The 24,307-nt window shown below is 44.4% G+C and overlaps 1 non-coding gene across 1 annotated transcript; it reads right to left on the bottom strand.

The window, feature by feature from the left end:
• Positions 1-5,256: 5,256 nt before the first annotated feature.
• trnav-uac (transfer RNA valine (anticodon UAC)) lies at positions 5,257-5,329 on the bottom strand. Its single transcript has one exon. It is a non-coding gene; the product is annotated as a tRNA-Val (tRNA).
• Between the last annotated feature and the right edge of the window lie 18,978 nt (positions 5,330-24,307).

The raw sequence follows: 24,307 nt of genomic DNA, 5'->3' as shown, positions 1-24,307 counted from the left end.
GCATCCGGCATAAAATCGTTGCTAAAAAAAATATGCAGACATCAAGGGTTGGCTTTGAGCCCTTTCTTATTTGCAATGGTGATGGACAGGTTGACGGACGAGATCAGGAGTCTCCATATACGATGGTGTTTACGGATGACGTTGTCATCTGTAGCAAGAGTAGGTTGCAGGTTGAGGAGAGCCTGGAGAGGTGGAGGTATGCACTGGAGAGAAGAGGAATGAAAGTCAGTAGGAGCAAGACGGAATACCTATGCATGAACGAGAGGGAGGACAGAGGAATGATGAGGATGTAAGGAGTAGAGGTGATGAAAGAGGATGAGTTTAAGTACTTGGGGTCAGCTGTCCAAAGTAACGAGGAGTGCAGAAGAGAGGTGAAGAAGAGCATGCAGGCAGGGTGGAGTGGGTGGAGAAGAGTGTCAGGAGTGATTTGTGACAGAAGGGTACCAGCAAGAGTTAAAGGGAAGGTTTACAAGATGGTTGTGAGACCAGCTATGTTATATGGTTTGGAGACAGTGGCACTGACGAAAAGACAGGAGGTGGAGCTGGAGGTGGCAGAGTTGAAGATGCTAAGATTTTCGCTGGGAATGATGAAGAAGGACAGGATTAGGAACTTTTATATTAGAGGGACAGCTCAAGTTGGACGGTTTGGAGACAAAGCAAGAGAGACAAGATTGAGATGGCTTGGACATGTGTGGAGGAGAGATGCTGGGTATACTGGGAGAAGGATGCTGAATATGGAGCTGCCAGGGAAGAGGAAAAGAGGGAGGCCAAAGAGGAGGTTTATGGATGTGGTGAGGGAGGACATGCAGGTGGCGGGTGTGACAGAGGAAGATGCAGAAGACGGGAAGAGATGGAAACGGATGATCCGCTGTGGCGCCCCCTAACGGGAGCAGCCGAAAGTAGTAGTAGTAGTAGTAGTAGTAGTAGTAGTAGTAGTAGTAGTAAGTTTGGCCTTCGACTAAGCTTAATACTGGTAGGGGAAAGGACTAAAGAAAAGGAAAAAACACACATTGCTCTCGATTCACTCAGGACAACATGAACCTCTTTAAGCGTTTCCCCAACAACATCCCCTCACCACTTTCCCTTTCTTGTACCTGTGTCTTTTTAGTGGTCCAGCATTATCTATTCCACATTACATAACAGCTGGTCTGCTGTCAGGCGAAGCAGACATTTGCAGAGCGCTGACTGGTGGATGGCTGCGTCATTCATTATTTTGCAAATTGTCCAGAACGTCTATGCTCTGGGTACGTTTCCTTACATGACTTTTTTTCCCCCTGTTTTGTGATGACAACCGGTGCACGTGATATTCCCCCGACACGATATCACAAAATGCCACTTTCTGCAAAAACATTAGGCAAATGCATGAGGCAAAACGCTAACTCATACCCCTGTAACTCACTGTACAGTAGACTTTTTATTTCTTGTAATTGAAAACATTTATAAGAGAGTAAGATGGATAAGTTTACACAATAGCAAGACAAAGAAAGAACAAGTCTCTACTGTACAGTATTCACACTATACAGTGTGTCAGTATTTGTGTTACAATTGTGTTTTCCTCTATCCGTCCATCCATTATCCAAACCGCTTAGCTCAATCAGGGTCGCGGGATGGTGGAGCCTATCCCAGCAGTCACTGGGCGGCAGGCAGGGAGACACCCTGGACAGGCCGCCAGTCCATCACAAGACCGAAACCCACACACAAACACACACCTAGGGACAATTTAGTATGGCCAATTCACCTGACCTACATGTCTTTGGACTGCGGGAGGAAACCGGAGACCCCGGAGGAAACCCACGCAGACACGGGGAGAACATGCAAACTCCACACAGACGACGACCCCCAAGGTTGGACTACCCCGGGACTCGAACCCAGGACCTTCTTGCTGTGAGGCGACTATGCTAACCACTGCACCACCGTGCCGCCTGGACAACTATATTCAAATCAAGAGAATCGTGTAGACAGTTTCAGCACGTGAAAGGCATCTCACAAAGCTCATACTCTAGGCAACGTGCCTGCTTCAATACCGCTACATGTGTAATGCCAGATGCCACTGACGGTCCCTTTTCCCACACCCGCCTGCATGGACAAGAACTCACCCGTTGAGGATGGAGTCATGTCGACCGTTGATGCCAGTAAAAAAAAACAGATCAGAAGGTATCCACATTTTCACAACCTTTGCAGGCATGTGACCTCTGGGTAGCAATCGTTTCCTGCCCCTGAGGAATCCTGGGATTCTTCCAGGGATATTTGTCCACAAAATTCCATAATCTGTCCTGTCTTCAATTTTAAATATGCAAATGAGGTTGGCTTGCCTCGGCCTCGTGTTTGGGTCTCAGATGGTACCACACATCCTGTCTTCTCTCCACTGACACTGATGTCCTCCTGCTCAGTTATTATTATTATTATTATTATGGTTATTTATTATTATTTATTACCTGCAGCATTGCTTGTGATGTCTTCCTCCCTGTCCTCACTTCCTTCCTCGCTGTGTTTTCCTGCACATGAGAAAACATTTGTATATGTCCATGTATGCACTGTGTGCGTGTGTGTGTGTTTCCATTCAACTTTTGCCGCAGGCAGAACATATACCTCTTCAGAGGGACAGCAGTAAAATAAGCTAATAGTTTAACGTGCAGGGAGAAGCACTTTTTCATTTCACTCCGCCGACATGGCTGCGAGACAATAGAAATGCATGAACGCACACGCGCATTCATTTGTGCATCCACACATATTGACCCTGTCTCTCACCGTCTCTCTTGCTCTCACAGACACGCACACACAAACGTGCTAAAGTGCCGACACATGCACAAACACACCTACCCATCTACACACACACACATACCTGTAAACAGTCCTGCAATACATTACTGGTGCAACACACAGTTGGTACAACGCAGCCCCGAGAGAGCTGAGACAATCAAGTTCCATTTGCTCCATTTGGCAAAAGGCCATCGGGCTGTTGTCAGGGAAGCCCCGGTCTCCGCTAGGTGAGCTTCATCTGGGACTTATCTTCCACCAGTTATCTCATCTCGGACGCAAAACAACATTATGCCGTCGTTCCGGACCAAGAGCTGGAAAAGAGTGCTGAGATTGTTGAAACCCCGGGCCGCTGGGAACGTTTTGTTATGAGTTTGTGTTCTCCCCCGACTGCCTCACACATTAAATGTTATAACGGATGATAAACTTTATGTGTGACACTTTTCAAAATGACGCCGCAACGTGCTTTCTGTAGCATAACGGCATGCCGGAAGCGCAAAACAACATGGGGGGGGGGGGAACACAAATTCCTGCGTAGAGAGGGAGAGGGGCAAAAATTGCTGGAAACATATGAGGAAGAATTATTAACACCTAGAGTGTGGGTAACGCAGCGATCTATTGCGTTGCCTGCCAACGCGGGGATCGCCGGTTCGAATCCCCCTTGTTACCTCCGGCTTGGTCGGGTGTCCCTACAGACACAATTCGCTGTGTCTGTGGGTGGGAAGCTGGATGTGGGTATGTGTCCTGGTCGCTGCACTAGCACCTCCTGTTGTCGGTCAGGGCGCCTGATTGGTGGGGGGTGGGGGGGGACCCTCCCACGCGCTACGTCCCCCTGGCGAAACTCCTCACTGTCAGGTGAAAAGAAGCAGCTGGCTACTCCACAGCCCTCCAGGGATCGGCAGGAGGGGGTGGAGCAGCGAACAGGACGGCTTGGAAGAGTGGAGTAATTGGCCGGATACAATTGGGGGGGAAACAAGAATTATTAACACACAAACTAGTGTACTGTAAGTATCTACAGAAATGCTCAGGGACAGATCAGTAGATTTGCCCACAGGCCGGACGGGGGCCCTTTTTTTGCTAGACTGACCCCTATCAACGAGACTCACGGCGGCCCCCTTTCAGTGGACTCGACTCCCGTTAACACAGGCGGGAAAGTGAAATATGAAGCGGGATACGGTAACATGCTTCTACATCACCTTGTTGCTAAACACTTTGGCGTCAACACACGTATTCTCCCATAGACCAGAGATGGACACCGGTTGTGTCGCTGGTCACTTTTGAGGAATGAGGTCACCGAGGGGAGTCTGAAAGGTCACTAGTCCAGTAGGCGAAAGTGGTTCAGGCTTTACGCTGTGCTTGAAATTGTTCCATGTCTTTGAGCAATTCTTTCTTTTCATGAATGGCTGAATTAGTCCATATGTGAAAATGATGTTCACTTTTTCATAAAAGCATGAAACTTGGTACACTTGCTCCGTTTGGGGCCCTGAACATTTTCAGAAAAGGAGCCGTCACAAAAACGCCTCTTGGCGGCCATGGCAGCCATTTTACTTTCCACCATATCCAGATTATGTATTTTGCATCACATATCCTGAACCAAACATGATAACACAGAAAAGGTGGTGTCTACCCCTATGTTTAGATGGTCAAGGATTACGACGACACCATACACAACATCATAAACTGTTCAGGCAAATATTTAATTGTGAATTCACTGACGTTGTGAGAAGCAAATCACAGTAGCTGAGAACCTAGGCTAGACTTTATAATAGCATATGTGTTGCATGCATGTTGTGTAGAGGTTTAAAAGCTTAATCCTTTTGTTCATGAACCCTGACAATACTGTGACTATATAGAGTGGAACAACGTTCAATATGACCTTTGCAACTAAGCTTAAAAAGAATGTCAACACAGATTTACTGCAAAAAATGTATTTCAGAACCACGTTTGGTTGTTTTGTTGTTGTTCATAGCCTTCATAGCCTCCTCCATATTGACACAGCTGTGCATTTTAAGGAGGCTTTTTTTTTCTTTTTTCTTTTGCATTTGCAGTGCCCTGTCTTGCAGCCAGGGGCAGTTTCTCTCAGAGGCCAAAGGAAGCCTGGCTTCCCCTTAAATATATTCCACTGAAGAAAACAAAATGTATTATTCCCACAATGTGTAGTTGATGTCATCTGCGCTGTCTAGTGGTCAGTGAAAGGAGAAGGTAATGGCTGCAGCCTGCGGGAAGGCGGCGTGGGATGGTCCAGCCCCGCCCTTAAGGTCCCGCCCCACCCATAATACATTCTTTGCAGTCACGTAATTCCGATAACATGGAATGAAGATGGAGGACAGGAAGTGAAAAGCAGAATGGACAAGATGGAGGACAGCACATACTGTGCTAGCTTAGATGATATTATGAGAGAATGATATACACAGAAACAGAAAATAAGATATGTTGGACGTGGTCCTTATGTTATGAATAGAAGCAATTTTTCAACTGAATTGAAAGACTTGCAAGTCATGGCTCCACTGGGGCTTGAACCCAGGTCCTTCTGCGTGTAAAGCAGACGTGATAACCGCTACACTATGGAGCCACGGACATATTGCAGAACCATGTGACCCTCTGATGGCCTGGCGGCCTGTCAAGGGTGTCTCCCCGCCTGCCGCCCAATCACTTCTGGGATAGGCTTCAGCATCCCCATGACCCTGAGAGCAGGATAAGCGATTTGGATAATGGATGAATGGATGGATGAAAGACTTGCCTGCTACCCATGCAGTAGATATAAGCAACTACCTTGTCCTCCACATCTTCTACACAAGAAACCAAATGAAAGCATGCAAAAGTATGGAGGCATTCAACTTTCTTGTTAGCGGCTGGGTCCACGACTCTAGTGCCAAAGTGCTCCACAATGACTGTTGCTTGGTTTTCGCCAGGGTGAGTGGCTTTTCTTTGATTGTCCTGTGGATTAACCTAGCAACATTCAACACCGCGGTGCCTCTAGACGTTAACGTAACGTTGGTTTGCTTATACTAGGTTAACCACTCTCAAGGCCCAGTGAAACGCCACTATCAACGTGGATCATCACTAAACAAGACGGGGAAGTCATTGCAGCTCATTGCAGTTGCATGGAAGAGTAAGTTATTGATGTTTAATTGTCTTTTGTGTAACTTTTAACCCCCAATTTAAGTGTTAGTGGTGTTGCTTGTAGCAAAAATGAACTGTGCAAAATACAACTTCACATTTGTGGTTAATAAAGAAATATCTATTCTATTCACAGGTAGGATGACCATGTCCACAAGAAGCTGACAGGACGCTTCAGCAGCAGACTGCAGGCTTGTCAGTCGAAACATATCAGGTAAAAAACACCTGTCTTTATATATGAATCAGTTAATTACATAAAAAGTCAGACAGCATTAACCTCTTCGGTCTATTTTTTACATGTTCTTTTCACTGTGAATTTTAGGGCCCACACTGCAAGGGCTGTCTGCGCCTGTGTGCTGGAGACAAGGGATTCTGCCTTATCAGTGATGAGGAAAATGTTACACTGGACAGGAGCCATGCTTACTACTTCCAAGTCCAGGCACAGCTTCACGCTGCGGATGCTGAGTATTGCGACTTTGTGGCGCGGTGCTATAATTACATTTTTGTTGAAATAATTTTGCCTGATAATGGAATTTTGAGACGATGTGATTCCCAAAGTTGAGAGTTTTTTGAGAAACAGTATAACCTCCAGAAGTGTTGGGACAGCAAGTTACAAAGTAACATGGTGACATTTAATATGATGAAAGGACACTAGCTCACATCAGCTCAGGCACTAGATTCAGTCATATTTTGTAAGTGAAAACACATGACTGACACGAATGTTAGTGAGTGAATCTTTTATTTTTTTGTGACAATCATGTTTATTGAGAAGATTAAATTGTACAATGTAGGTATGAGTGGTTTCTTATTCACAATAACTAAAACAGTGTACAACTATAAATTGGATTCAGTTTCATGAAAGTCCAAACTTTTCAGATCCATGGCTAAATTCGATCAAAGGTACTGCGGAGTATGTGATGATGATCAGAGGGAGATTTAGTCTCAACCTCAGCAAAAATACCTGTTCAAATTTAGAAAGCAGAGACAAATAGCCACAGGTAATATAAGGCTCACACAGTTGAAAAACCTGCATTAAAACTAAGAAGCTGAGGAGCCCAGTGTAAAACGTTTGTCTTGACTTCATTCCTCTGAAAAGACTCTTGGCTGAACTGTGTGTCTAGTGCTTTAGTCCTAAGATCACCCAGCTCTGTTGTGGTTTATTTCAGAGCATCCTCCATCCTCTCAGTGTAATCCATGGTTAGGTCTATCTGGCGTCCTGCATCTGCATACAATATGTGGAAGTTGGAGATGAGGACTCGGAGTTGTTAATTGATAAAGACTGTTTTTTTTTGTTTTTGTTAGTTTTTTTGTTTGGCTATTGTGTCACAAAGTAAATAAACTCCATTTGAAGTGGTGACAGCTGTGTCATTTTTGTTTAATGTAGACCTTTTGTATTTGTATGTCAGCTTTTTTACAGTACCAGAGTGGGGCACTGGAGCCCATCTTGGAACTCGACTCAGACTCAACCTTGATGACTCGGACTCAGGTAATGGGGACTCGACTCGGACTTTTCTTTGGGGACTCAGACTCCAATACTGGGGACTCGAGACTCGACTCAGACTCGAGGTTTAGTGACTCAACTACAACACTGCGATGATGTAACATCCCAGTGATGTCTCAGCTGACTCATGGAGATCTAGCAAGGCCTCTGCACCTTCTGGGTTATAAACAAGATTTGTGACGTATATATTCACAGTATCAACGACAAGTTCAGGATGGAACAGCTGTACATTGGTTAACTTTATATATTTTAAAGTGTACTACTACAAAAACAGTGCTTGTTTACCGCCAATCATCCTCATAGATGTAGGTATTGCCTAGACAGACAAGAACCATGTGGTCTTAGGTGGATTAAAATAAATGGTTTGCAAAAGTAAACAATTTATTCAGCATACAGTTTTTCTCGTTTATGTTGTGTGAATCTGAAGTAATAAAATACATAACAATAAAAAAAGATTCAGTGCCCATAACGCTCATAAACAGAGTGGAGCACTTTTCTTTCACCTGAAAGATATTTTTTTGTAGAAGTGCACCACTGGGATATTTGAGACTAGTGTGATTTATTTTGCTGCCGCAGACAGTGATCAGAAAACGGTGTGGCTGTATCCTGCTTCCTGCAGGACTGCTCAGTGTTAACTGTCCTGGACACCTTGAGGACTTTCTCACACTTTTCTCTCCTGAGAGGGTATAGAGTATCTGAGGGAGACACAAAATAGTCTGGGCTTTATAGCACATTTGTTAAAGAGGGAAGCAGCATTCTGCTTCAGGTTTGGGGGCATGTTATCTGCAGCATGCAGAGGATACTCACAGTGTGGGTCTTTTCACTTTTCCCTCATTGATGATTCAGAAGCTTATTAACTTAAGATTTCTGCAAATGGAGCGCCACATGGAGAGAAACTAGTAAATATTAGGTAGAAGTGGGGGATATGGAAAAAAAATCCTCAAAGGTTTAGGTACTTTTAACATTGCAATATCAGTATATATTGTGGGGTTTTTTTTATAGTTTTTTTGGTACATTTTTGGGATGGGGGCAATAGTAAAACTGTTTATGAATAGAATAGCCAGATGGGCATGTCTGTTTGTGGCTAATCCAGCAAATTAAATACTGTACAGATTAAGGTACTGCATCACAATGATACAAAAATCATATTAAAATCAAATACTGCTTTAAAGTAGTCCTGTTTGTTGGTTTGCAGTATTGCCCACAATTGCCTAATACAACCAGGGATACTGTATTAAAAAGATATATATAACACAGTATAAATGGCATGGGAAATTTTCCGACAGTTGAGAAATGTATATATCATCTCACAATACAGTACATAATTACATTTTATTTTTAGTATTTATCCATTATTTATGATCTATGTTCCCAAAAGCTAAAATACAACTCGCCCAATGTTGCCATTTCTTACCAGTAGGATGCCAAATGACCAGCAAGAGGGACACAGAGGCAAATATTGATGTATGTATGTATACTCCAAAATATAGATTCATTAGTTTTATACATGACAACATTCATGTATGTTAAAAAGAACATTATGAAATCCTACAGTTCACTTGTCGTAAATGCACAAGCTTGCGAAATCCCCACTTGTCCTGAACAAAACGCGGTTGGTGCACTGGATGTGGGCGGGGCTGGACCGTCCAACCCCACCTCCAGGCCGCATCCGGTACGACTTGAGTGAAACGCTACCGTCACTCAAAGGAGGCCAGCTTTGCCTGGCTTCCCTTCACTCTTACAACAAAAAAATTATGCAAAAGCACATTTTTCCAACCTAAGTGTGGTAGAATAACCAGCAGGAGACCACTGATGTGTGAAATGATGTTGGGGACACGACACCGTATAAGAGTGAAGTTACTGAATATTTCTGTAGCACCTCTTTTCAGTTCTGCACCAGTCCCTGTGCACTCACCTCACAGCCGGCTGTACACAGAGACCAGTGTTATTTGTCCAGCTCGGAGGACGGCTCGTTTTGGTAAAAATTGGGATGTAGCCCGTTATCTACCTTACAACGATAGGGAAGAGATGTGGTTTGTCTTTTAACCACGTTTCGCTCATGAGTTATTGATCTGAGAAGTTTGAATCCAACTTCATCCAACTCCAAGGACAAGTGATTTATTTAATAAAATGAGTGCATGAACTAGATAAAAAAAAACCCAAAAAACACGTGACCACACAAGCGCTCAATTGAGTAAAACGTGCGCACGAGTTTGTAAAACGAGCACACAAACTAGTTAAACATTTTTTTAAAAAAAGATGGGATGTGACCACTCAGGGGTTCCTATTTTTTTGTGATGGCTCCATTTCTGAAAATGTTCAAGGCCCCAAATGGTACAAGTGTACCAAGTTTCATGCTTTTATGGAAAAATCTTAACAAAATCCCTTAAATTTGGCACATATCACCTGGACTGAATGAGTGAATTCCTTCCCAGGTCCATAAGTTTCTTCATGTGTTAAAAACAATTGGAAAGAGAGAGTGAGAGATAGCGAGAGAGAGAGAGAGGGAGAGAGAGGGGGGGGGGGGAGAGAGTGAGTTTGCGGGCAGACAGATAATTAACTCCTCTAAAACCCTCTGATTTCCTCCAGGTATCCGGTGTGCCTGCGGGCGAAGAGTATCCGCACTAAATCCGAGATCCCGGAGAGAGAAGAGAGTGCTTCCTGCTCACCACCTCTCTTCTCGCCGGCATTAATGGCCTCCAATCGTAATTAACCTCAACTGACCTGGATGAACTCTGCCAAACTTGGGACAAGGTGTGCAAACATGACCACATGTATTATTAAGTCTAAGATTAATTATTGACTTTTTTTTTTGTCTTTTCCGACGCACAATATAATATGTACAAAGGCATCAGCAGACACACACAGCACACAAAGAAACTGACAAACATGCACGCACATGCATGCACGCACACACGCACATTTGATGTCAATGCTGTCTGCATTCTGGAAAGCGCCCCACTGTTTCTCAGATAGAGGACATACAAACTCGCACAGGTCCGTTGTAAGAGACCACTCCTTGCCCATCAGGTGTTCCATGGTGGGGTCATGAGCACGCCGTTGTTGTTGGTAAATGCTACCACTGAGCAGCGCTCGTTTGTATGGGAATTTAAATACAGGTACAAGACACACAGCTAAGATAACAGCAGTACACAGCAATACAAAAACACACATTCGATATAGAGAAAGTCTGTCTTGACAAATTAGAGAAAGAAATTAAGATATTAGAAGATGAAGTGATTATTGGAAATGATGGCAATAGCAGGACCTGGGAGAGTAGGGGGAAGGCTTTAGGTAGGTTTTTAAATGAGAAAGCAAAGGGTGCTTTAATCAGAACTCGAGATGGGATTACTGACGCACTCTGTAGAAGCCCATTAAAACACACAGGCACTACAACATGCGTACCTAGATGCATCATGAGGTGGCGGTATGCAGTAAGAAGTACCGGTACGCAGACGGGTAAAAATCAGAAGTCCCAGTACTGCGTACTGGTTAGAACCGGCCCAATTCAAGCACTGGATCCATCAGAGATGAGGAAGTTGGCCATATACTTCTACAGTGGCCTGTTCAGTGTGGAGAACTGTGACTCTGACAGTGGAAGAGATACTGGAGGGACTGCCTCAGCTGGGTGGAACTCAGGTAGCCTCGATGGAGTCCCCCCATCTCCTTTGATGAGATGTCTGCAGCGGTCCAGCAGCTCAGCTGTGACAAAGCCTCTGGAGTTGATGGACTTCCTTCGGAGTTTTACAAGATGCTCTGGACTCTAATTGGACAAGATTTACACAAAGTATTTAAAGACTGGTTGGATTCTGTGATGGACTGGTGGTCTGTCCAGGGTGTCTCCCCACCTGCCGCCCAATGACTGCTGAGATAGGCTCCAGCATCCCCGCAACCCTGAGAGCAGGATAAGCAATTTGGATAATGGATGGAAGGACAGATGGATTCTGGGAAAGTGTTGGACTTCTCATGAAAGTGGAAAGACATACACTCAGGATTAAGGCCCCAGCAATGCTTATTTGCAACATTTCACTCACATTGAATGCTTAGACAAGTCTATTAAACTTAATTATGCATCCAAGTACATTAACGACGGCAGTTACGACGGGTGTGTTTTTGAATCAAACAAGCTGCTCTCCCCTTCCACCTGCTGCTTTATCCAAGCCGCCATCACACACACGCATGCACACATGCACGCATGCAGAATATGGTGAAAAAGTATTTACTTGCTGAATGCTGAATACTGACCAACCACACTGTCCTAAATGTAATCAGTAACGTATTCAGTTACGATACTCAAAAAGAGAAATTACTCAGATTACATTTAGAATACATCTTCAACAGTTGTGCCGTATTGTAAATACAGTTTATTGTCACATCGTCACTTTATTTCTTGGTGTTACTGGCAGGCAGCTTTCTCTAATTAATGTGATTTTGGGGTCGTCAGTTTCTCAATTACCCTGTGATAAGCATGGCCAGGCATGAACAGGAATGGATTGGCAACGTGTTTAGGAGCAGACCCAGCAGGTTGTATTAAACATCTCTTTATATTCTGTACCATCTTCCCCTGATGAATTTACACAGGTGACATAGTGAATACTTAAACATTTTGTATGGGTTGAATCAAGCAGAAAAATGATCAAACTCAGGCTCATCAAAATCAACTGAAAAAAGAAAACTGTGAATATAAGATTACGGGGATCGCAAAAGTAGTCTTGTTAGATAAAAATTAAACTAAACAGATAATAGCCATTTGTTGCAGGCAATGCAAACTTTAACTTAGTAGTCATCTAATACATTCAGATCCTCTCCTTAAAGTCCAGCATCTCCCAGGCATGCGGGGAGATGTTTTAAGTAGGGGGGCTGCCAACTAAAACGAAAAGTATTGTGGCGAGCCGGTGTGGAAGAACGAGTGGAGAGGCAGAGATCGCTTTTTAATCACAACTCCCGTTCCCCTTCCCCGCACGACCCCGGGAGTGCTCTTTTATTCACACTGGCCAGAACGGACCAGAACTGACAACAACGTAACCTCCCCCCCCCCACCCCCCACCCCCATGTTCCAAGGGGCGATATCAGTCCCAGTCATTGTCCTACCCCAGCAAACATGCCTCTTTGGGGCCCATGTGGGGCCACTGCGGGCAGGAACAGAGGGCCCGCTGTGGGCAGCCCACTGTGGGCCTCGTTACCAGCATGAAATGCGGGGCACATGTGGGCCCCACACTAAAGGCCCCTGGTGGGGCCCCAGTGGGCAGCCCACACTAAGCAGAGTGGGCCCTCAGTGGGACCCATTGTGGGCCTGCAGCATGCCCATAGTATGCCCACACTTTGGGCTGGGAGCAGTGGTCCCACATGGGCCCATAGTGCCCCATGTGTACCTGGTATGCTAGTGACATTTACTGACAAACAGCTCAAAGAAATAAATGAAGAAAATATAAATTATACGAAGAAAGAATTTATTGAAAATTGGAATTGAAAAACAAAACTATATACCAAATTAAATGCTTTTATAAAACAGAACAACAAACAGAACCACATTTGAACACAATAAGAACATTAAATCTAAAAAAAAGAACATTAAATCTATTTTTTGCTCCTTCTGCTCCTTCCTCCGTCTCTATCCCTGGCATTTCTGAGCCACATTTTGATGGCAGCTTCCACCTCGGATGCTGTGGCCTGGCTGCTTTTTGTCACAGCATCTGAAGAAAACAACAATTGAAATGTCAGTGCACAGTATGAGTTAGCCACAGGTGGAGCATTTAATCTAGCCTGGGATTCCATTCACCTGTTGGGGTAGAGGCAAATCTCGAACAGAGATGTCTCGAAACCTGGGCAAGTAAAGCCAAAATTATCTGTATGTGACCGTGTTTTTTTATTTAGGTAAACTGACACTTTGATTGTTCTGTGGACTCAGGCAGGGCAAAATTCAAATTAAACTACCCAAATCCAACTTCTTGGAGTATTTAAAGTAATGAGGATTGGCACCACCTCGTGACCAAGCCCAAACTGAACCAGGGCTATAGGCTACATTTACTTGTGTACTGCTAGAGTGATGGAGTGTGTCAAGTTTATTACTGCACACATACACAACATGTCAGATGTATTGCAGACTATATGAGACTACAATAAGCTGCTGTGTGTGTATGTTCGCTAAATTTCCGATGGTTCAAAATTATTAAAATTGTAAAGTTATGAGTAATAGTTAATCTGTAATTAAGTTGGTTAAAAAAACAGCATGAGCTGCTCTATGGGAACATTTAAGGGACAAAAAATTAACAAAAAAACTTGTGCTCTTTCTCTTAACTATAATATGAAACAGCTGCGACAAACCAAAAAGTTGAGACGGTACTTGTCTTGTTGGATGGGCAGTTTTAGTTAAGTATGGGATGGACCAGTTATACCTTGGACAACTTGTTTACATTTTACTGTCATTTTTGCTGAGGTCTGACTATATGCAGCATTGGGCATGGGCGGTAAATAAGTTTGAGTACTGCTTACCCTAAAGCAGTTGTAATCTTAAAACGTTTTAACTGTACTGTCAACAGGGGGTTGACCTCAAAGGTCAAAACTGCTGTTGGCCCATGTGGGCTTACTGTGGGCAAGACCACAGTTGGGCTTGCCCACAGTAAGCCCACATAGGTGCCTCAAAGGGCAAAACTGCTGTGGGCCCCACATGGGCTGACCCACAGGGGGCCCATGTGGGCTTATTGTGGGCAAGACCACAGTGGGTTGCCCACAGAAAACCCCCATGGGGTCCTCAAAGTCAAAACCGCTGTGGGCCTCGCATGGGCTGACCCACATGGGGCCCATATGGGCCTACTGTGGGCAAGAGCACAGTTGGGCTTGCCCACAATAAGCCCACATAGGGGCCTCAAAGGGCAAAACTACTGTGGCCCTGCATGGGCTAACCACATGGGGCCCATGTGGGATTAGTGCGGGTTTGCCCCTGCCCACATTGCCCCACAGTAAACCCACACCTACCCACAGTGGGCCCGCACGGGCATGTTTGCTGGGACAGTCAGTTAGTCAGTAAACGGTCTCCTTCTTAGTCTGAGTCGAACCCCAAAACAGCAACACAAGAATAACCACAACATGAACACCACATCATTAAAACACAATTTTAAATCTAACATTAACAGTCCCATCAGCCATTGCGCTCCCCCAGCGCAGAACTGCCGACAATAAGAGCAGCCGCCTCCCCCAGTTGCTACAGTATGATGTCATTGTTTTGTTTGTAATGTGCGTGTGTAGCAGATTTGGAATGGAGTGTTTACGCACTATATTATTAAAAATGTACATTCCACGCAGCCCTTAGCACACAGTTTAAAATAAAGGTATGTTTTTATTTTTGCATTTGTATGTTAGGAAAAGTGAGGCATACTGTTGGGTCTAAGATGTTACACAGCCACCTGCCACTACTGGGGGGCTGCACATGGCATCACCTTGACTTTGCTATTATTCCTCTGATTCAAGACTGTATATTTTGCTATTTTAATGGAGCTACAAAACTTGCTTCAATTGTTTATGACGTGCAGTTTCGGTGGGGAATAAAGTTGAAGAGGAAACCCTCGTTGCAGATTTTTTTTTCTGGCTGCAAGGTACAGTTTGCATTCCTCCCATTCTCTGATTTATATTTTAAATGTCCATTACAACATCTCCGCAACCCCGAGGACGCCCAAGTCTGCCATTATCTCAGTATGTGTTGATTGATTCGCCAATTACCTCTCTCCAGGGACGGCTGGTATAAATGGGCTAACAGGGTTAAGCCCTCCCTATCTTTTACAATAAAGATGAGAAAATTATTGCTAAAAAACCTCAGAACAGATTAACTTAAATTTTGGTGGACACTAAGAGCAGCAATAGCACTAAATAGTCACAAGAAAAACACAAAATACATCTAAATGGGCTAATTATTTACAGACCAAGCGCAATTGACCTTTCGCAAAGTCCCGCCTCCCCTTAGTTACTGTTGCTATGCTCATCACTCTTTTTAGAACCATCTAGGAAGTAGCCGGAAAACCCCAAAACATGAAGGAAGAAATCAGCGCATTCCAGAGAAAATAAGTGATGTATTTTGGAGTAATTCATCCTTAATATCATCCCGTGAAAGGCAGGAGGGGCTACAGTATGCGGTGGCGGGATACGTTCAGAATATCAAAAGTAAAACTGACTTGCGTGGACTCCAGGCTGCCGGGTGCCACTGTAATTGAGGGCAAGCTTACCAGTGGCAATCAAAGAATGAGAAACCCCATCAACTAATTCTGAAACACTGTGGATCAATTGTGCTCTTGCACTGTGGGGTAAGTTACATATTTCAGCTATTATTGGTATATTTTTAATAATCCATTGTCAACATCACTGTATTATAGAGTTGATTTTGGCCAAAGTTCCCCATGGCGTTCTTTTAGCCAGGCTTTTTCAGAGGTTCTGTATGGGCTCCTGGGGGTCACAGGGCGGCCAGGGACATGCCCCGGGGCCGGGGGAACTGCCCCATGATTTAAAAAAAAATTTTGCCTTGGGACCAGAACCGGTATTTTCAACAAAATAAGGCAAGCAAGATGCCTCCTTTTCCGAACGGCCAGCCCGGTCCCCACCTGGAGCTCACAGAGGGGGGAGAAATGTTTAAAATAGGCCGGATATGGGGAGGTCAGACTGGCCAGAGACCATCCCAGCCGACCCTCCCCGCGAGTCCTTATGAAATGAAAGGTGGAACCTGGCTAACCTGTGACTAGCATAACAAAGTTAAGTTAGTGGGCTAGCTATCATTAAATTAGGTATCTCTGGTCACAGACTAAGCTGGTTACGTTCATCAGGTACATTAATATTGTTGTTTTGTTAGTCAGTAATACGTTGATATGTTGACACTGGTAATAATCATTGTGTGGGGAGAAGTAACTAATAATACTGCATCGAATTCGGGGGGCAGTCCGGGAACCGTCGCCACAGCGCGAACCCGTGTTTCCCATTCCGCAAGCGACAACATTAACCAGTCAACTAAAGGGTCCGACCCGTTAGTCAAGGACCAACGTGTCTACTTATCCATGCACGTTACGTTAGCTATATTAGCTATCAATAATAGCTAGTAGCAAGCTGAGCTTGGAGCAGACAGGTATTGTTTTGTTGATTTTGGATGGCTTAAGCTTGGCCATGGGGTCTGCTATACTGCAAAATCCATTGCCGACATTGCGCTTTTTGCGTTCTGGGTTTGGGGAAGAGAAAGAAAATAACACCCCCTCCAAACTTTTCAGAAATCTAGTATCCGATTTGCAGATCCCATAGGCACACCGTTTCAGCATTTTGCTGTCTGTTTGAAAGCTTGACGGACCTCCATCACATAGAAACCGTTGCTAAGGTAGGATTGGATAAGCACCGTTCTGGGGCGGTACTTCGCGAAAGGTCAATTGCGTCAGCTTGTATTCCTCTTCGTCTTACTGAGTGGCCGGCGTCTCGGCACGCCCCCTCGATTTCCCAAGTAGTACCGGCTGCAGCCTGCGGGAAGGCGGAGTTGGCCGTCCAGTAAGCGGTAAAAGTCCAATCAGCCCACAGACCACTGAATTTTGACCAATGACAGCCCAGAGTTCATACGGTGACGCGCTACCTATGTGCGAGTGGGAAGGGAGAAAGGTGAGTGACTGTGGCAATGGCGGACGCGGGCGTTAGCATGAACGCGGAGGGCTTTTTACTTTCTCATCCATTTTCTTCAGTGTCTTTGGAGGAAAAATGGGACGTGAGGAGTCCGGGGCCTCATTGTCCAAACGATGTTCAAATAACACCAAAGGACAAACGACCAAATCGTAAGTTCTGTGTTACTTGGTTTCAACGAAAGGACTGGCTAACGGCAAGTGTAGCTAAGAATTCACTTTTCTGTTCCCCACGCCAGCTTTCTGGGGGAGACGCGGCTCGGACCCAGCAAGGAGTTGTGGATTTGAAACATTATCCGACAAAATTAGGAAACGTGAATGCGGCACAAGTCACATTGGAAATGGCGTCTACGCTGGCTAAAGCTAATGTAAACTACTAGTAAGACGCATTAGTCCCTAGCTAACGAGTCTGAGCCTTTAGCCGAGCGGTTAGCGATGTCGCCTTGTGGTGCAGCACACCTCGTATCGAATCCCGCACCGGGCTAGAAAGTAACCGGTTACACTAACACATCGCCTGTCAACTTGCTGAGGGCCACCGCGTTTCTGTACAGAGACACAGTGAGCTGGTAAAGCAAAACAGGCATCCATTATCACGGACTGTGGACTATATTACATTTTGTGGGGCACATGGACTACCTCACTCCAGCGGGGGCGTGTTTCTGGACCCAGTTTTTTTTTGTGCATGTTTTTTGGATAGCCAGTTAGCCGATCACCCGTCATACACACGTGTTGCCAAGTACACGTCTAAGACAAGCCAAAATGAGTTGCTCGATTGTGTGTTTGCAGTTTATAGACAAAAATTGGCTGAGGAAATATCTTAGGCACCATTTGTGGCCGTGCAAGCTGGTGAGACAACCGACGCGGGACGTGTAAGCCAGTGCGTGATTGTGCTCAGGGAACCATCAGAGAACAATCTTCAGAGCACTTCTGAAACATCGAAATTGAGACGAGTAGCCATCACAACCCCCATGACGTCTGCAGAGTCAGAGAGGTGTTTCGGTGCACGTAAGAGGATCGAATCCTTCCTGCGGGGGGCAGGGTAGGCTGAACGCCCTGGCTATGCTGTCTGTTGGGCGGGACGTCATCCAAAGATCACCGGACTTCAGTGACGTGGTGATGAACCTGTTTGCATCCCATAAAGGTGGTCGATGTGAGCTTCTCTTCAAATAAGGTAGGCCCAAGCTTATAGACCTCTTAAAAGGCCATTAGACACGTTTAGCCTTCCTGTCTACACATGGCTTGACTCTCTTCTATAATGACCGCTCTTTTTGCTGTGCTTACCTACTACTACTACTACTACTACTACTTTTGGCTGCTGTGCTTACCAAATGGTTTTATTCGGGACATGTTTGACACAACGTGTTGCAAAAGAGTTGTGATAAAAGCAGTTGCAGTATTTATTGGCAGTTGTTTCAGTTTTGTTGTGCATGCTTAAGTGAGCCTTTTCTGACATTGTAGGCTACATGATTCTGCGTTCTGTTCTATCTTGTAGCGTATCATCCCATCATTCTTGCATATGTTGTTGTTGTTAAAAATGGCATGTGCTAATATGTACAGAGGAGAAAAGTCAAATGGTGTGCGTGTTTGAGTTTTTTTGGCATCAGGCCATTAGTATACTTCTCTATAGTGTTGTTGTAGTTGGGAGGGTTGCTTTTAATATGTGTTCCGCTACAGATTACAGAATACATGTCATGAAATGTAATTTGTAACGTATTCCGTTGGATTACTCAATGTGAGTAACGTATGCTAAATACTTTGGGTTGCTTTAATATTTTCTTACATTTTGTGTAACAGTATATGTAGCATTCACACAATACCACTTACTTGAGTAGACTATTCTGTTTCCTCTATTGTATCAACTGGCTGAATGCATTTGAGTCACCTTAAATATATATTAACAAAATCTAGAAGAGTATGTAAACACAAAAGATCTATGGTTTTTTTATCTGGTTAAAAAAAAAGAAGAACTTTTCCATGTCCTTTTCTTTATTTCCATAGCTGTTAGAATGAAAAACCTTAGACAAAGATGGAAATATAGCATACTGTTTTACTGAATTTACTGTTTAACTAACATTTAGGTATCACTTTCACTGCATTTTGTGTCACAATCCTCTTAAAATAAGAATAGCACCAAAAGAAAAAAAAAGTAATCCATTAATTTCAAGACTGTAACTGTATTCTGAATACCATAAATTTAATTTGTAACCGTATATTTTGTATTCTAAATACATAACGCCATTACATGTATTCCGTTACTCCCCAACACTGGTTGTAGAGCACTTGCTATATAACAATCAATCAAGTTGCATTTTATACAGCGCTTTTCTAGCTGCAACAGCCACTCAAAGCGCGTTACATTTCTGGTCAAATCTGAATTTCGGACACCTTATTACAACTACACTATATAACAAGGTATATAGGGTAGTTGCTCTAACTTGACTTGGTATCTCAGATGTTATGTTGCGGTTGCTGCAGTGTGAACTATCAATGGGTATACTATATTTGTTAGCCCACCCACCCAATATCACCACCAGCCGTCACTGCCGCTCTCTACCAAAGTTTGGTGTGCTGCTGGAAATGTGCACAAGCTAATTTGAAAATAGTGCATCCATCCATTAACCTGCTCTCAGGGTCGCGGGGATGCTGGAGCCTATCCCAGCAGTCATTAGGCGGCAGGCGGGGAGACACCCTGGACAGGCTGCCAGGCCATCACACAGGGCCGACATATACACACACACACATTCATTCATTCACTCATTCATTCCTAGGGGCAATTTAGTATGGCCGATTCACCTGACCTACATGTCTCTGGACTGTGGGAGGAAACTGGAGCACCCAGAGGAAACCCACGCAGACACGTGGAGAACATGCAACCTCCACACAGAGGACGACCTGGGACGACCCCCAAGGTTGGACTACCCCGGGGCTCTAACCCAGGACCTTCTTGCTGTGAGGCGACTGCACTAGCAACTGTGCCACCGTGCCGCCAATTTGAAAATAGTTGACGATATATTTAAAAGATGATTAGTTTCATTGGAGAGGGAGGTATTCTACAAGTATTCCCCTCAAAATGTATAAAGGAACAGTAATCTTAATACCCATGCTTCAAAGCATAATGTGGGATGAATACAGATACTTAATTTCTGTATTCTGAGTATTTCCTTACAACACAACCCTGATATTGGCTACACAGACACACACACACACACACACACACACACACACACACACACACACACACACACACACACACACACAGCACCCTGAGGCCAAACTGAATAACAATAATTAGTGCTGCCCAGTGGAGTAAAAAAAAAAAATCATTGCTAGTTTTAAAACCACACACTCACACACAAGCGAACGCCCCATGCATATGTAGTGGGTTTAAAAGCTCTAAGGACGACATTAATCATCTTTTTCCTCCCACTCTCTGCTGCTTTCCCCTTCCACCCGTCTTTCAGAGAATAAGGGAAAAGGATGGATGTTTTTTTCTTTCTTCCCGATGTCGTCTTCGGAAGCAGCAGGAAATCGTATACAGGCTCACACACAGAGATGCACACCCAAAGGGCTGTTGCATGGAATTAGACTCATAAACACAAAAACACACACACACATCCATGCATACACATTCAATAAATTGTTGATAATGTTTCTGTCTCCAAAGCTTGTTGCAAATGATGAACAGATTTTTTTTTTGTTGCTATTTTAAGCATGCTATATATTACTTATATGTACAGATTTTGTTGACATGATATCACATCTAAAGACTTTTTTTTTATACTTCACATACGTTTGTTTAGGCAACAGGCATGGGGGCAAGTCCATGAACGATGAGATGGCGTCCAGCGCTGTACCTGTGCCCCTGTCCATAGGGTTAGTGGTTGTGTCAGGAAGGGTGTCCGATGTCAAATTTTGCCAAATCATTATGCAGATTGACAAGACCATACCGGGTCGGTTGAGGCCCGAGTTAACAACGACTGCTATTGGTGCTGTGCCCTCACATGGTACCGATGGAAAGTACAAAATCCTCTGTAGTGACCTGAAAACCAGGGAGCAAGCCGAAAGAAGAAGTTGCATATGTATGCTCAATATATACATTGGGAATTATAAACTCTGATGTCCATCCATTATCCAAGCTGTTTATCCCAATTTGGGTTGCGGGACGCTGGAGCCTATTCCAGCAGTCATTGGGCGGCAGGTGGGGAGACACCCTGGATAGGCCGCCAGGCCATCACATAGGGCCGACACACACACACACACACACACACACACACACAGTTGTGTTTCACTATCCTTGTGCAGACCCCTCATTAACTACTTTAATTTCGTAGCCCTTAACCCTAACGTTATCCACGCACCCACATCACCCACGTGGTCTGCTGAGGTCTGTGAGAGTGAACCATGTTTTCTGCATGGCCTCAGACTAACAAAACAAAACAAAAGCAAACCCAAGACGGCGCATTTCCTGTGTGTTTGAATGTCCAAATATGGCAAGTGGGTGATGACTCAAGTCATATGCTTGATTTTCATTCAGGGTCCCGCCGCTCATAGTCAAACTAAACTTCCGAAAAGCAGCATTACAACACGTAACTGCATATGTGTGGACGTGCTGATACTGTCAAATAAAAACTGATGTTATGCAAACTTTGCCATTTAAATTTGTTTGCTATGGTGATGTTATGGTGCTGAAGGACAGGCCTGCTTTTGTTTTCACCCCTGCTACCTCGGACCACTCAAGCATTTAATGTTCATTAGTTCATGTTAATTGAACAAGGAACTCATTGAACAACAATTTGCCAGTTATCAAATCTGCAGAATAGGGCACCATTTCCTCCTCATACCCTCAAACGTTGTTCTGATTGGACACTGGGAATAAAGTTTTCTGAAATTAAGCTGCTAAAGCCCTAAAGGTACAGTGCATCCGGAAAGTATTAACACCCCTTCACTTTCCCCGCATTTTGTTATGTTACAGCCTTATTCCAAAAGGGATTAAATTCCTTTTTTCCCTCATCAATCTACACACAATACCCCATAATGACAAAGTGAAAAAGGTTTTGTAGAAATGTTTGCAAATTTATTAAAAATAAAAAACTGAAATATTGCATGTACATAAGTATTCACACCCTTTACTCAGTACTTGGTCGAGGCACCCTTGGCAGCGATTACAGCCTCAAGTCTTCTTGGGTATGAAGCTCCAAGCTTGGCACACCTATATTTGGGGTATTTCTCCCATTCTTCTCTGCAGATCCTCTCGAACTCTGTAAGGTTAGATGGGGAGCGTCACTGCACAGCTATTTTCAGGTCTTTCCAGAGATGTTCAATGGGGTTCAAGTCTGGGCTCTGGCTGGGCCACTCAAGGACATTCACAGACTTGTCCCGAAGCCACTTTTTTGTTGTCTTGGCTGTGTGCTTAGGGTCGTTGTCGTGTTGAAAGGTAAACCTTCGCCCCAGTCTGAGGTCCTGAGCACTCTGGAACAGGTTTTCATCAAGGATCTCTCTTTATTTTGCTCCATTCATCTTTTCCTTGATCCTGACTAGTCTCCCAGTCCCTGCCGCCGAAGAACATCCCCACAGCATGATGCTGCCACCACCATGCTTCACTGTAGGGATGGTATTAGCAAGGTGATGAGAGGTGCCTGGTTTCCTCCAGACGTGACATTTGGCATTCAGGCCAAAGAGTTCAATCTTGGTTTCATCAGACCAGAGAATCTTCTTTCTCATGGTCTGAGAGTCCTTTAGGTGCTTTCTGGCAAACTCCAAGCGGGCTGTCATGTGCCTTTTAATGAGCAGAGGCTTCCGTCTGGCCACCCTACCATAAAGGCCTGAATGGTGGAGTGCTGCAGAGATGGTTGTCCTTCTGGAAGGTTCTCCCCTCTCCACAGAGGAACGCTGGAGCTCTGTCAAAGTGACCATCGGGTTCTTGGTCACCTCCCTGACCAAGGCCCTTCTCCCCAGATTGCTCAGTTTGGCTGGGCGGCCAGCTCTAGGAAGAGTCCTGGTGGATCCAAACTTCTTCCATTTACGAATGATGGAGACCACTGTGCTCTTCGGGACCTTCAAAGCTGTAGAAAAAATTTTGTACCCTTCCCCAGATCTGTGCCTCGATACAATCCTGTCTCGGAGGTCCACAGACAATTCCTTTGACTTCATGGCTTGGTTTCTGCTCTGACATGCACTGTCAACAGTGGGACCTTATATAGACAGGTGTGTGCCTTTCCAAATCATGTCCGATCAATTGAATTTACTAGAGGTGGACTCCAATCAAGATGTAGAAACATCTCAAGGATGATCAGTGGAAACAGGATGAACCTGAGCTCAATTTTGAGTGTCATAGCAAAGGGTGTGAATACTTATGTACATGTAATATTTCAGTTTTTTATTTTTAATAAATTTGCAAACATTTCTACAAAACCTTTTTCACTTTGTCATTATGGGGTATTGTGTGTAGATTGATGAGAAAAAAAAGGAATTTAATCCATTTTGGAATAAGGCTGTAACATAACAAAATGTGTGGAAAGTGAAGGGGTGTGAATACTTTCCGGATGCACTGTATATGTAAAATATATTGACTGTATTGTATCTAAGTGTCCCGATGTTTGTGCAACCAAGACAAAATATTGGTATGCAAAAATTTATTTGGCAAAAAAGTCTGACCCCCCCCCCACACACACACATATATGGTGTCATAAATATGCACATAAACAGAAAACCACCCTTCCTGCCAATCACACTCACGCCGACCCTCAAAACACACACACACACACACACACACACAGACGAGACTCACAAAAAAGTAGCAATCCAGCTCACATGAATATGTCAGCGCACACATAAACACAAACAGGTCAGAGAACAGTGGGGGAATCTCTAAGCAGGAAGTGACATTCTGAAAGGCAGTCTGCTCTAATTGGACCTCAGCCTGTTCCACTCTGTGGTAATGTGTGTGTGTGTGTGTGTGTGTGTGTGTGTGTGTGTGTGTGTGTGTGTGTGTGTGTGTGTGTGTGTGTGTGTGTGTGTGTGTGTGTGTGTGTGTGTGTGTGTGTGTGTGTGTGTGTGTGTGTGTGTGTGTGTGTGTGTGTGTGTGTGTGTGTGCGTGAGAGAGAGAGAGAAAGGAAGCAAGAACAGGGCAATGTGTTAGGCTGTTTGCTGTGACATGTTTGAACTGGCCTTTGATGGAAGGATGCACACAAAGAAGAAGGAGAGTGAGAGAGCAAGAGAGAGAGGTGTCACATGTAAAGAAGGAGCGGTGCACATGAAGAAGAAGAAGGGAGAGCGAGAGCAGGAGAGAGAGGGG

Source organism: Lampris incognitus, chromosome 20 (genome assembly GCF_029633865.1).
Source record: "Lampris incognitus isolate fLamInc1 chromosome 20, fLamInc1.hap2, whole genome shotgun sequence".
In the NCBI taxonomy this organism is placed as follows: domain Eukaryota; kingdom Metazoa; phylum Chordata; class Actinopteri; order Lampriformes; family Lampridae; genus Lampris; species Lampris incognitus.
The sequence above is the reverse complement of the archived record's forward strand: the minus strand, read 5'-3'. Positions and strand labels throughout refer to the sequence as shown.